General features: G+C 36.3%; 1 long non-coding RNA gene across 1 annotated transcript; it reads right to left on the reverse strand.

Annotated features, from left to right (window-relative positions):
- Nucleotides 1-5,741: 5,741 nt before the first annotated feature.
- LOC113094569 (uncharacterized) lies at nt 5,742-10,229 on the reverse strand. Its single transcript, XR_003288128.1, has 3 exons — nt 10,171-10,229; nt 9,971-10,071; nt 5,742-5,963 (listed from the first exon to the last, which is right to left on the reverse strand). It is a non-coding gene; the product is annotated as an uncharacterized LOC113094569 (long non-coding RNA).
- Nucleotides 10,230-10,488: the final 259 nt, after the last annotated feature.

The following is a 10,488-nucleotide window of genomic DNA, read 5'->3' on the forward strand; positions in this document are numbered from 1 at the left end:
GTGACCTTTCAACTTCTCATTGCTCATTGAACTGTTCTTTCATATTTTCCCCAAATATGGACATTTCATGCTTAGCAGAAATGTGGTATCTGACATCTCACAGATGGGATGCATCCTGGTATAGCCTGTGTTTAACAAAATGTGAGACTAAAAATCCAATTAGCTGTGTTAAAGACGATAGATTGTTTTGTGTTTTTAGTAACTGATAATTTAATCCCCTCTCTGTCTTTCTCTGAAAGGAAATTATTGTTTACCTTTCTGAAACAAAAGGTTTTGTGGCAACTCTTTGCTCTCCCCATAGGCAAATATAAACATACATTACATTTCTAAATTGGCGTACGGTATGTAGGCATGGGCGACATGAGGAAACACCCAAGGCTGCATCTTGCTGTTGGCGGCACAGAATTGTCCTCAAAATTGACTTTGCTGACTCTATCCACTTTAAACAGGTGTAGGACAGTCTTTTTTTGGTCGATTCCAACAAATCACACATCATTTAGATTTTTTCTTTTTCTTTTATTTTTATATAAAACTCATTTTTGGAAAATGTGCTCGTTGCGACTCATTTTGACAGCACAGGTCTCATATAAACATACAGATTTATTGTGTATATTGATAAATAATGTGCAAAGCAGTTTCTATTCTTGCTATTGCTGAGTGCATCTATTTTAGAAATCTTATTACGCTCATCCTTTATCCACTGCATACTTAAGATCTCCTTATAGATTCCCAATAATAGTGCCACTGTTATGATCTTTCATTTTGTGAGGTACTTCATTGGAGTATATGTTTTGGATTTTTGTCTTATTTCTTGCTTATCAGTCTCTGAATATGTTGATGGAGAATCCATTCATTCTTTCCTCCTCTCATATCCAGAAGCTACTATATAACTCCAAAGCATAACCAACCTTCCCCCATTCTTAGTTTATTGGCATTTGGTTTTCTTCACATTCTTTTCCTTTTGATAAACCCCTAAACCTTCCAGCATATCCTTTGTATTGATGTGAGGATTACACAGTCCTGTTCTTGATAAGAATTTCTACTTCCTCTGCCATATTTTATGTGTACATGAAAACTTCCCTTTTAAAAAACCTTACTATAATTACATTACAAACCGTAAAAGCTGCAGGCAGGAAGCATATAGATGGGCTTTCTCTGCTTTATACAAGTCTGTTTTTCTCATCCTCTGCCAGCTCCTTGGAGGAGCCCATGGTTGTTGAGCATATCCGAAACACCCGAAGGGACTCATACTTGCAGTATTCATTAAGCTCTGGAATTGTCATCAGCTGACTTAGATTAAGGGCAAAAAAAAAAGTCAATTAAGTTCTGAGACCTTGCAAAAAAAAAAAAAAAAAAAAAAGAAAGAAAAAAAAAAGAAAAGAAAAAGAATGGCCGACTTTTAACACATATATAATATAAATATACTGTTTACTGAATAATATAAAATGTATAAAGTTTGTATTTTAAGTTTGTCATTTGAAGAAGTTAACAGTTTCACCTAAAACACACACACACACATATATATATATATATATATATATATATATATATGTATGTGTGTGTGTGTGTGTGTGTGATTCATTTCATATTAATTAACCACTGATGAAGTATAGTATGACTGAAGTTATATTCTTGCTTTATGTAGTGCTTATATAGTGTATTTGCCTGCATATTGGTCCTTGCAACATTTATTACCCTTACCTTTTCTTTACTCCTCCGTAGTGACAGCACACAGGAATGTTTTCTGGAATATCGATGAACTGTTCCACTCCAGCTGTGCATACATTCTCAGCTCTTTGTCTTCACCATGCCCTGAAAAATGAAGAGAGGATGGTGCAGGGTTATCTTTAAAAACACATTTTTGTTAATGTCCTATGGCATCTGTCACTGCTGTGACCAAAAAAAAAATATATAAAAAGTAAAATTGTTGTATGGAAGAACATATAATTTTTGCATTTTATTATATGGCTCTCTAGAATAGTTGACTCTGATTAATCAGATGCAGCATTGAGTGGTTAAATATTTCCTAATCTGTCATCCACAGCAAAGTATACAGACAATCAGTTACTAGAGAGAAGTGAAACAGTATTTTCAATACTAGACTGAGATTTTACGAAATGTTGTAATATGCTTTATAGTTTTTGAAACAAAGAGCTTTCTGCTTTTCAAGCCCCCAGACAAATCTCCCAGCTGACATTTGTAAGAGCTTGACAAGAGACTCACCAGAAACAATGGACGAATGATAAATAAAACACTTTTGTATATATAAACAGTGATTTGGTAAGGAAATGGTATGGTTAACTTAACTGAATGTACAGTATACAGTATATTGCAGTCTTTGAATGATGCAGGAAACATGTAGAATGCTAAAACAATATTATGGTAATGCATTTGCAGGGTTTGTTCAGGTAACATTTGCAAAGAGTGGGTTGCCTGCCTGATGAACAATTAGAGAGAGAAGACCTGAATGAAATATCAAAGTTAATTGACTTGATTAACATCATCAACTTCATCAAGGCATGCAGGTTTTATCAGAGTAGAGTGGCGAGTTGATCAGCATTCAGATGAGATGTTTATATACACAACTCACCCATCCATGAAATTACACATGCCTCCGTCATAAATATGGATGAAGAGCATTTGGCTTATTTAAAGAACATTTTCAATCAAAAAAGAAAGAAAGAAAAAAAAATCTTCTTTCTTAGAGACAAGCGCTTTGAGAGTGATCCCATGATATATTTCAGACAAAAACGATTGCTTGCTTTAGATTTGTTGTGTTGCTTTCCCAGTGCTAAATCTCCCACAGGCCCTTAGGGTTTCAAGCATATCAAATGATTTAGACTGAATGTGGAAAGAATTTCATAGATATCAAGCCTTGGACAACAGCCCTCTTTTATCTTATCACTAAATTACCAAGAGCAATGTTTAAAAACAGTTAAAAACAGCTTTATTTAATCATTATCAAAATTTTGCAATTCTATCCTGTATTTTATTAACCATTTGAGGATGCTTGAAAGAATCTGCTCTTTTGTTCTTTGCTGAAACCCTGCAGTTTGTTTCAATGCGTCTTAAGGGATTTTACTCAGCATGTTTTCAGAAGAAAGGGAGAAAAGGGGAGAATCTATGTGAAAACATCTCCACAGGCTCTCAAACAGATGTCCATCAAGTGCATAGTGAGTATAAAGTCCACACTCTTAGAAATAATGGTCCTTTACTGGCATCTGTGCTTCTGTGAAGAGCCTTTAGCATCGATGGAAACTTTCCACTTAATTTTTTTATTATTATTATTATTAAAATGCTGTTCACATTATGAAAAAAATATTGTTCTTGTCTATCTCCGTATGACAAATCATTTTATTTGCTTTGATCACCATTATCCAACACATTCCCTGTAATCAATTTCATCTGTTTCTGCATAAAGACAAGACCCAGTAGTTCAGTCTCTGATTCTGAGTTGAGAGCAGACCATTGAACAAACATGCGGATGTGACAGTGTTAGTCAAATCCCATTTGTTACAGTGAATTCAATTTTGATTACCCAGAGGGCAGCTCTCTTTGAAGAGGTGGGCTGCTGGCACTGATGGCGACACGGAGAGATAGACAGAGAGCAAGAGAGAGAGCGATTAGCTCTGAGACATGGCATCGGAATCTAGAGCATCCTGCTGCAACAAACAGACCAAGCGTGGCAAGTTTCTGAAATATGAGAAAGCTAAGCCTACAGAGCAGTGTTCAAATATATACAAATAATTCTGAGGTTCACAAAAAGTAGAAATTTTACGGAAATTATAGATAGTTGCATCACAGGAGTAATGGTCTGTTTTAGGATTTAAGTTTGAACTCCTGACTCATTTTCCAGTTTTTGTCACGGCACACTGTTGTGGTATTGCTACACATTCACTCTATTGCAAAATATCAGGGGACTGACGGAAAGAGAATCCTGTTCATGTCTATACACATATTTGAAAATGATTGCTACATACGTTATGTATCATGCTTTCATAGAATTTGATAAAAATAAATGACTTAATTTCTCTAGAATTTCTAGCATTGAGGGAATATATCGAGGGTGTTTTCTGACACAGCATTGTACCATTCCAGTGAAATAAGAAGTTTCCTGCAAAATAAGCAATGCGACAACTTACTGTATGTGTTGGTGAATTTGTCAATGATGAATTTGTTAATGAGTCAATATGACTCATAATCTCATGCTGCATACAGTCTCAGTAGATTTCCCCATAATTCAATGGTCCATCATTCAAATTTAACAGATTAATTGATTTTAAAATGATGTTTCTTGTCAAATTAATGTATTTGATTAGTAATTTAATATGCAGGATAACACTCTACTTCACAGTCATTATCAAACATCTGATCATTATCTGCTCATACACTGTAAAAAAGAATTTGTTGAGTCAACTAAAAATATTTTGTTACCCCGCTGCCTAAAATTTTTTTGTTATCTTGACAAAAAAAATCTTGTTGAAACAACTTCAAACTAGAGTGGAGTTAGTCCAGGTAACAAATTTCTTTAAGTTGACTTGACTATTATTTTCTAGTCCAGTCAACTAAATCATGTTGTGTCAACAGGGATTTTTTTTTTACTTCGATCAATAATCATAAACAAATGTTACTCCACTGCCTTAAATGTTTAAATAAAGATGACAAAACACTTTTTTTAATGTAATTTATTTAATGATAGAGACAACACTTTCATTCACATTTAAATTGAACAAGCAATTTGCTGTCAACACATCAACTGATAATTGATAAACAAAACAAAAAATGCAAAATACAAACACGTCTAAAGATCTGAACCGACACTTGAAAGTGTGATGTATAATAAATAACATTGGCATGGGATTGAGAAACAAATAGTTGCATTTCAATTCATCAGATCAAAACCACAGGGATTGTTTTTAATTTCATAATGCAATATGAAAATCAGAAGGTTGAACTCTGCATATTAACCCTGCACAAGTTCACACGCACTCCCCCCACCATAATGCAAGTCATGGTCAAAATGAGAAACCAAGATATATGTAATATAATATCACAATTAGTTACAAAAAATGAGTGTACTGTACTTCTGTATAATAAGATATAAATGGAATGAATGCACATGGAAGCACAAAGACCTAAACAGTCAGATTCTAAATTTCATAGCACAACATGACCAGACAGAGGTGTTAACATCAGAAGGATCTTGAAAGTTTCCAAACTCGTCCCCCATCATAATGATACATACTGAAAATGTGTACATACTGTTTAAGAAAATGAGAGGTGAAAAAACATTTGTTTACATGAGAACATGCATATTCCAAGTCATGACATGTAAACTTTAATGTACATTCTATATAGTGAAAGGCACAAAAGAACCTTTCCTTATAAAAAAAAAAAAAACACTACTTTTTAAGAAAGAGTGCGGTGGAGCCGATGGATACATCATGAACACTGAAAAGTGAAAGTGACATGACATACATTTGTGCTCTTCATTTAACCCATCCAAAGTGCACACACACACACAGCAGTGAACACACACCGTGAACACACACCCATAGCAGTGGGCAGCCATTTATGCTGCAGCGCCCGGGGAGAAGTTGTGCCTTGCTCAAGGACACCTTATTTGTGGTGTTGAGGGTGGAGAGATCGCTGGACATTCACTCCCCCACACCTACAGTTCCTGCCGCGGGAGCGAGCACATGGTGGGAGCACCTGGTCTTCACAAGTTTTTGCAGAGCCTCAATGGTGTATTTAATGCGCTGGAGGTGGTGGATGTTCACTGCATACAGACCCATTAGGAGTCTAAATGCCTTGGGGACATGGGAGATGTCATTGATGACAGGATGTACAAATGAGACCAATGTTGGTTATTCCTTGGGAAGCACATCACATTGCTGTTCCTCAGTTACAATCAGAATGCCCTCTTCAATTTCTTTCTCAACATCCTTAATGTCACTGGATGGCTGGGGAAAGAAAAAAAATATTACATTACTTAATAAATTTATAAACGAACACACATATGTACATACACTATTAAAGTTGTGTGTTTTGTTAAAAGCACAGCTACCAATTAATGCAAAGTGTAATTCACCTTCAAGTGGAAGATATTTAGAAAAATGTAACCAAAAATGAAAGTCAAAATTAAATGGTGCTCCTCAACGGTTTCGTTTAGAAACATTCAAAATAACATCCTGTATTAAACTGTTAAAAGCCTGTACTAAATTCTTTGTTCTGCTGAACACAAAGAGTTTAAAATCCCATGGGAAGATAAGTGTAAAATACACCCCCAGAACCAACTATTCTAAAAATGGGGGGAAATTATTTTCTTCACTGGTATTCTACATGATTTCTGAATGACATAAAATGTGACAAACCAATACAACATTCAGGTTTTTTTTCTTAATCTGATTATAAGTGTCTAATCTGTCACACCATTTATACAATGATCAGAAAATATATTGGTGTAAATAGGTATTCCTTTTAAATAATAGTCTGTTGCACTGCATGTTCAGAGTAAAGCATGACTCCTAAGGGCCGTTTCATAGTCAACGCGGGAAACGCGAGCAAGAAACGCGAGCGACGCACTCCTTTTCATAGTCTAAACAGTGAACGCAAGCGTCACGGTTGATGCGTGTATGCAATACACGGCTCACGCAACAGGGGGTAGTAGAGTCGGGTGATATTAGTAGAGTCGGGTCGCGTGATATTCAGATTACAATGGCAACTGAAGAGTAGTGTATTCTGTTGCTGATGAACTATCGTATAAATGTGGATGAATATGTATAAGTTCGTATAATTTTTCCTCTTCGCCCGCCATTGTATTCAATTCATTGTATAGACGGTTTCATCGGGCGCACGCGCCTGGAACTAAGTTAACGTCCTGTCTGTGTTGTGTATATCGGTCTGGCTGCGGTGCCATCTACAAACGCAGTTAAAGCCAAGGTGATGAGTAGACTGAAGTTGGGCTCAGGTGGTTGTGCTGCGGGATGTGTTTCCCATACATTTATTTATTTTTGGAGACTCGCCACAATTTTAAAACTGATCGATTTTCAAAAAGGCTTCGTTAAATAAACATGAGTAACGTAACATTACGTAACGTATTGCACGTTTAATAATAATTCCTTACATTTATGTTTAAATATCAAAATGAGGCACAGGTGTTTTTATATCTCTGTATTTCTGAAGGAAGACTTGCATGTTATATGCCTGATAGCAGCGTGTGAGCGTACCCGCACTGCTGTGTTTACAGCTGTTACTGGGGAAACCTCTATTTCTCGCGCTTTATGTCTATGCTTTAAAACATCTCCTGCTGGAAAATAATGAATTTGCATTTTCATTAAGTCCGCCTGATCCACACAGAAAACACATTTTGTTTGTTATCAAAAAATATCTACTCTAGAGGGACTTGGCTGTTGTTATTGATTCTATTTGGAGTCTACCGGAAGTTAAGTTAGGTCCACAAAAGCGCTCACGCGCATTAACGTTTGTTTATGTTGATGCCGTTGAAACCGTCTATACCTTCTTCTTTTGTAAACACAATATACTTGAATTAGGGGTGTCCATGGTTAACCGGTTAACCGATTAACCGTTAAAAATTGCGTAACCGAGTGAAACATTTTGCTCGGTTAAGTGACGTCAATGGCGTGCATTGAATTTAGTTGTAATACATTTTTGCACCACCAGAGACCGCCAGAGCGCTCCCAGACATTTGTAATGTCCACAAGAAGAAGTCATTTTTCTAATATGAAGCGGGCAAAAAAAAAGTACAGCGTTGGAGCACTTTAAAATTGAGAGTGACGGGGCAAAATGCAAGTATTGCAATACAGTGCTTAGATATACTTCAAGTACAACCTCGTTGTTGTAATCTCAACAGCCAACACCCGGGCATCATTAGGCCGGTCAGGACTCACTGGATGCGTGGCGATGAGCGAAAGCATCTCAGCTGCGTGGCGTGTCTGTTTTTAATTCGGCTCCCATGTTAACAGGTTAGAGCTTGCCGACTGCCTGCGTGAGACGCGCGGCTCAGGCGCGGCTCGACGCGTGCATGCTAGAAATAGAACTGACGCCTTGTTGGAAGCGTTTCCAGGCAAAATATAATAGGAAAATATGTTTATATGTCATTTTGTACACAAATACATATTAATTCATGACATTTTGATATTTGAAAGTCTATAGGTTGACATAAATTCAGATATAAATGTAATTAAAAAAAATAATTATCGATTTTCAAATATTGTACCTGTCAAACATATCATAGTCATAGCCTTAGCGAGGCGGCCGCGGAGCCTGCTTGTTACCTTCGCCGAAACACGGAAAGTTACATAACCATTACTAGAGCCTGTTCCTTTATAACATAGCCAAAGGTCGGTGTATATTTGCTTTATACATTTTAAGCTTATTCTCAAATACAGATTGTGTTAGTGGGCGGGATTATTAGGTAGTTTTAATAGGACAGTTTGACCGGTGAGATTAAATTTTGTCGGACATTTTTTTTTTTTTTTTGGCCAATGTCTGGAAATTACCGGACAACGGAAACCCTGGGGCACACTATGGTTAACCGATTATTAACCGCTAAGGGCCTCGGTTAACGGTTAATGAAAAACTTGAAAACGTGCAGCCCTAACTTGAATTAATGTACAATACTTGCAATGTCGCCCCCACCGACAACGCATAGTATTGCGTGAATCGGCACGTCGCGTATCAAAAACTAGGACCACACATTTGGCTACGCACCGACGCATAATGGCGGCCGAAGCATAACGATGCGTAGCCTCGGGGACACGTATGCCTACAGATGCGTTGACTATGAAATGGCCCTAAAGGGTTGGTTAACCCATGTATGTTTTATTCACCCTCATGGCATCGTAGGTGTGTATGACTTTCTTCTTTCAGACAAATCCAGTCGGATTATATAAAAAAATATTTATGGCAATAGGTGGGTGTTTTTTTCAACAGTCCAAAAGTATTCAAATAATTTGCATCAATTCATAATAAAAAGTACCTCACATGGCTCTGAGAGGTGAATAATGTCCTCCTGTAGCGAATCCATGTGTTTTTGTAATAAAAAAAAATACATATTTAAAATGTTATTCAAAACATATTTAAACCCTTTTCTCTCACTTTCGTAAGAGCCATTCCGGGTGGATGAAAATAGGACATAGGGGTCATGCATGCACCGGTGATTAGTGACGAACACGGAAGAGCGGAGGAGACAACAATACACCAATCACGAAGTAGAATCACAAAATTAGGCTTGCACGTATGATAGTCAGTGGAAGAGAAAAAAAAGTTTACAACTTTTTAAATATGATATTTTTCTTACAAAAAGTGCATCGATTTGCGACAGGAAGCCTTTTTTGGACTGCTGAGAAAAAAAACACACCTGTCTGCTGCCATTAAATAACTTGGAAGAGCCAGGACAATTTTAAATTCAACTCAGATCAGATTCGTCTGAAAGAAGAAAATCACATAGGGTGCCTTGAGAATGAGTAAAACATGGCCTAATTTAATTTTTTTGGTGAAACAATCCTTTAAGCAAAGTTGCTAATGGCCAATATGCTAGAACTGAACATTTTTCAGGATTCAAAACAGTATTCAGCAAAATAATAAAGAATGGCTATGTCCATAAACAGGGTTTCTGGTGGTTTTATGAAGATAAATTCAACACTTTATAAAGACATTTTAAATACCAATTTAAATAGAAAATTCACGGAATAAAACTGGGGAAAATAATGTCAAATTATGTTCTCTAAATTTTGAAGCTGTTTTCCAATGCAAATATCTACATTTTCGTAAAGGGTTCACCCAAAAAAGAAAAAGAAAGAAAATTGTCATTTACTAAACCTCAAGTTGTTTTAAACCTGAATTAGTTTATTTCTGTTAGTCCCAGTCCCAGATCGTCTAACACAGTACACAGATCGTCTAACAACGAGTTACAACCCCAGATCACCCAGATTTCTTCTTCTTTTACCTGGACCACATCACTGCAGACTGATGGTGCTCAGATTGGTCATCCACAAGCGTGATCCCAGCAGTTATGTCCTTGATGAATTCCTGCGCAGAGCCTGTGTGCTTTAATAAAAACAAAGGGATGCATTAAACAGGGCCTTCAAATTGTAAAGCATATAGACTCCAATAAATGTGCATTTATAAATAAATAAATTTACTTACAACTTCGTCCAAGCTCTACAATGTAAATGCCATTTCCATTATGTCTGCATATCTTTTTGATGGATAACTGCAAAAGGACTCGCTGTGGTCCATCCACAGGATTATTGAATTCTGCGCTGAATCTTCAGTCATTCAAAAATATCATAAACATGAAAAATACAAAAACATGTTAAAACACTGTAAAATAATAAACATACATATAAATAAATCTTTACAGAGAAAGACAAATGTATTGACAAGTTTGTATTAAATGCCAAAGACAAACTATACCATCCAGACAATGCTTTTAAATGACACAACACATAATTATAACACAAT

This window comes from Carassius auratus, unplaced genomic scaffold (genome assembly GCF_003368295.1).
Source record: "Carassius auratus strain Wakin unplaced genomic scaffold, ASM336829v1 scaf_tig00215410, whole genome shotgun sequence".
Taxonomy (NCBI): Eukaryota; Metazoa; Chordata; class Actinopteri; order Cypriniformes; family Cyprinidae; genus Carassius; species Carassius auratus.